At 26.1% G+C, this 5,000-nt stretch overlaps 1 protein-coding gene across 2 annotated transcripts in view; it reads left to right on the forward strand.

Annotated features, from left to right (window-relative positions):
- LOC136084073 (uncharacterized) overlaps positions 1–5,000 on the forward strand; it is a 185,511-nt gene that overhangs the window by 98,388 nt on the left and 82,123 nt on the right. The gene's annotated exons all lie outside the window — the stretch shown is intronic.

Here is a 5,000-nt window from a genome sequence, read left to right on the forward strand (position 1 = left end):
AGTTACAGAGTGTAACAATCTATGTTGATAGTTACACTGAGTGTAACTATCAAACTATTTTTTAACAACACTTTTTAAACGTTTTTAACAACACTTTTTTTAACAACACTATTTTTTAACAACACTTTTTAACAACTATTTTTTAACAACACTTTTGAAACGTTTTTAGAACCCTATCAAAATCCATTTGTTTTTTTAATGAGCTTATTTATCTGAATTTAAAAAAAGCATGCAGAAACGTGAATTGCCTGCAGAAGTATCTATCAGCTCAGGCAGTTTACGTTGCATGCTTTGATATATATAAATCTCTCTCTCTCTCTCTCTGCATATATGTATGTGTATATATATATATATATATATACACACACATACATATATGCAGTATGCAAATAAAATAATCATACACTAAAAAAAAATCATAATTTTAAAGATTGCATCAAAAAATGATTTGTCCATTAAAATATTTGAAAATTTTTTTTTAGATATCTTATCAAGTATTGTTTTCAGAATTTATTTGTGTATTAGTAAATTAATTGCTTTTCATACCTATTGAATTTTACACAATTGATCTAATGATGCATAAAATTGACTGCAAAAAAAAATAATTGTACTGTTCAAAAATAATGTCAAATTGATCAAACTTCTAATGTCAAATTGATCAAATGTCAATTCGATCAAACTTGGAAATTAATGTATATATACACTGCCGGCCAAAAGTTTCCAGACACTTGATATTTTTATATAAAAAGCTAAAATCTATCCTGTATCATTAAATTAATCAATAATATTAATTTATAATACTTAAACTGACTAATTTTAAGTGTTTATGTAAGTTTTTTTTTTTAATTGTTTATTTTAACTTGATATATAGCGTTACATTACTCTTAAGAGTTTGGTCTTGTTAAAGTATTTATTTGTTCAAACATGAAGTAAATATTTATCATATAATGAAAGCCAACCAAAATGATTAAGAATATTTAGTTTTGTTTAGTTTTCATTTGGTATTAATAACGGTTGCATTAAAAAATCTTGAAAAAAATTTTTAAATTTTATAACTTGACTATTTAATTAAAGATATGGGTAAAACTTCTTTAACGGTTGCAAAACATTCTGAAATAATTAAATTACATAAATAAAGTTATTCAGTTCATAAAATTTGCAAAAAATTAAAAGTTGCAAGAAGTACTGTACAAGATACCATCAAACAATGGAAAGAAACAGGCATTTTTGAAGACAAAAAAAGATCTGGTAGACCACGGAAGACAACAAAAGCAGAAGATAATAGTATAATATTGATGAGTAAAAGAAATTGAAGACTTATGGCCCTGGAAATAACTTCAGGCTTTAATAAGAGTCATTCAAAATCTATTTCATTAACCAATACAAAAGGACGTCTTAGACAAGCAGGACTTTCTGGCCGTATAGCGGTCAGGAAACCATTGCTACGGATTGGTAAAAAAAAGAAAAGGTTACAATGGGCTATAGACCACCGAAATTGCGCAGAAGAAGACTGGGGAAAAGTACTATGGACCTACGAGTCCAAGTTTGAACTGTTTGGGTAAAGACGTAAAATTTACATCAGAAAAACAACAAATGAAAAAATGATCCCAGAGTGTTTAGTGCCAACAATCAAGCATGGTGGTGGGTCAGTTATGGTATGGGTATGTTTTTCTTCAGCTGGTGTAGGTGACCTAGTTAAAATTGAGGGTATTATGAAAAAAGAACAGTATAAAGCAATTCTAGAAAACAATGCTATACCTTCTGGCTTAAGAACTATTGGTCGGGGTTTTAGTTTTATGCAGGACAATGACCCTAAACACACCTCAAAATTATATCAGAACTATATAAAGAAACAAGAGGATAATGGTGTCCTCAAAAGCATGACCTGGCAGGCCCAATCACCAGATTTGAATCCAATAGAGTTACTGTGGGAAGAATTGGGCATAAAGGTCAGACAAAAATGCCCAACATCCAAAGAGCACCTGTGGCAGATGTTAGAAGAATCCTGGTTATCAATTACACTCGAAATAATAAATTAATTAATAAATAGGATGCCACGAATAGTAAAAAAAGTGATAAAAACTTGTGGGTTATTTTTTGATGAAAAGTTTAATAATAATAGTGTTGACAGTTTAATAATAATAGTGTTGTAAGTATTTTTTTTATTTTTATTTTTATTTTTTTTTTCTTAAATAGTAACTATATGTATCTTTTATAAAATAAATATAATATTTGAATTTTTTTGAAATAATTATGGGAGTTTCAATTAAAAAATTAAACAAAATCCAAGTGTCCGGAAACTTTTGGCCTGCAGTGTATATGTGTGTGTGTGTGTATATATGTATATATACATATATATATATATATATATATATATATATATATATATATATATATATATATATATATATATATATATATATATATATATATATATTTATATATATATATATATATATATATATATATATGTATATATATATATATGTATATATATGTATATATACATATATACACACATATATACACACATATATACACACACACATATATATATGTATATATATATATATATATATATATATATATATATATATATATATATATGTATATATATGTATATGTGTGTGTGCGTATATATATATAATATATATGTATTTATATATATATACATATATATATATAAATATATACATACATATATATATATATATTTTTCGAACATTGCATTAGCAATAAATTTGCAAAAATTTTAATAAAAATCACAATATTTTTTATTCTTGACATGTTTCGTAGTCTTACTACATTTTCAAAAGATTTAATTTATAATTAAAACTCTGGTAAATAAATTTAAAAACTGAAGGCGTCATGCAAACCACAATGATATAATGTCGATAAAAAGAAGGTTACTCAAAAGTGCGTTACATAAAAGATCAAACGAACAAAAATTATTGCAAAAAGAATTAGATGAAGTAAAGTGCCAAGTAAGAAATAATTGTTCAACCTTACAATGGTATTTTTTAATAAAGGTTATTAAAAATAATGTAATGAAAAAAAAACAATCAATTATAAAAACTCACGAGTAAAAATTATGTTCACTCACTAAATTTACTAGCATTCCTTATAAAAATAAAAACTTCGTACAAAATATGTCTTCATACACTTTACAACACCATGAACTGGATAATGGTCTTAACTTTGCTTTACCACCAGCGTTTATAAAAAAGACGGACGTTTTTGCTCAATTTGATAGAGTTGCACAATTTCTCAACACCCAACTTAGAAACAAGGATTTGGAACCTTAAGTTAAAAGTGAACTTTCACATTAAGCAAATAATTATGTTTACAAATATACGCCGTCTGATGGTTGTCTGAGAAAACACAAAATAATAACAAGACTCAGGAAGAATGAAAACATTGTAATAACAAGACCAGACAAAGGGAATGGTATAATTGTTCTAAATAAAGTTGACTATATATATTCTCCTAATAATATTATAAGTGATAAAATTAAATTTAAAGAATTAAAAGATGATCCAACTATAAAAAGAGAAATATCTTTACAAGGGTATCTTAGAAAACTTAAAAAACTTAAATGTTTTGAAAAAGACATTTACAATAAAATTTATCCTGTTGGTTCACAAACAGCAAGAATTTATGCTCTACCTAAGATGCACAAACTTAGTAAAGATTCTTCTCTACCATCTTTTCGACCTATTATTTCAACAATTGGCACATATAATTATAAACTTGCTAAACATCTTTCAGATTTATTATCTCCATATTTGCCAAAACATTATACCACTTTTGACTCATTTTCATTCGTTGAAGATTTAAAACAAGTTGACATAACTAACAAATTTATAGTTTCTTATGATGTTGAAACTTATTTACTAACATACCACTTAATGAAACTATAAATATAACAACAGAATTGTTTTTTAAAGATGAAACTCGCTCAAAATATTTTTCTAAAACTCATTTCAAAAAATTACTTCAAATTTCAACGTCAGGTTCTCATTTTTCATTTAACGGAAAATGTTATGATCAATTAGATGGTGTTGCAATGGGTTCTCCTTTAGCACCAATTTTAGCTAATATGTTTATCGGTTTTCATGAACAAACGTGGGTTAATAATTGCTCTTCCTCCATACCAATTTTTTATAAACGTTATGTGGATGACATAATAGCAAATTTTAATTCAGAGTTTGAAGCGCAAGAATTCTTTAAACATCTCAATAGACAACACAAAAACTTAAGATTTACTATGGAAAAAGAAAAAGACAACCAAATTCCATTTTTGGATGTTCTTATTAATAAGTCTAATTCACTCTCTACATCAGTTATCACAAAAAAACATACACGGGTCTTTTACAAAATTTCTTTAGTTTTGTCCCTTCATGTTACAAAACTGGTCTTATACGTTGCTTAATTGATCGAACATATAAAATTAACAACACGTGGTTTGGATTTGATAAGGATATAAAAAATCTTTCTTTAGTTTTAAAAAATAATCAGTTTCCGCAAAGAGTTATCGACACTGAAATTAAATTATATGTTGAAAAGAAAATTAATTCACCTGTTATAAATACTGTTGATAATACTAATATAAGATAATTTAAGCTTCCATTTATTGGATTTTACTCAAATTTCAAAATTATTAAAAAGTATTGTAAAAATGTAATAATAAAATTTATATTTACAACCGATAAATTAAAAAACAATTTTTGCATAAAAGATCCACTTCCTAAGATGCTTAAATCTAACGTTGTCTACAAATTTTCTTGTGCTGGCTGTAACGCCAGTTATATTGGAGAAACCTCCAGACATTTGACAACACGGATAAATGAGCACCTTACGAGTGACAAGCAATCGCATATTTTTAAACATTTAAATTCATCCATTAATTGTAAAACACTAACTAATTATGATTGCTTTCAGATTTTAGATACTGCCTCTACCATTAACAAATTAAAAATAAAAGAAGCACTTCATATTAA

Source organism: Hydra vulgaris, chromosome 08, assembly GCF_038396675.1.
Source record: "Hydra vulgaris chromosome 08, alternate assembly HydraT2T_AEP".
Taxonomy (NCBI): Eukaryota; Metazoa; Cnidaria; class Hydrozoa; order Anthoathecata; family Hydridae; genus Hydra; species Hydra vulgaris.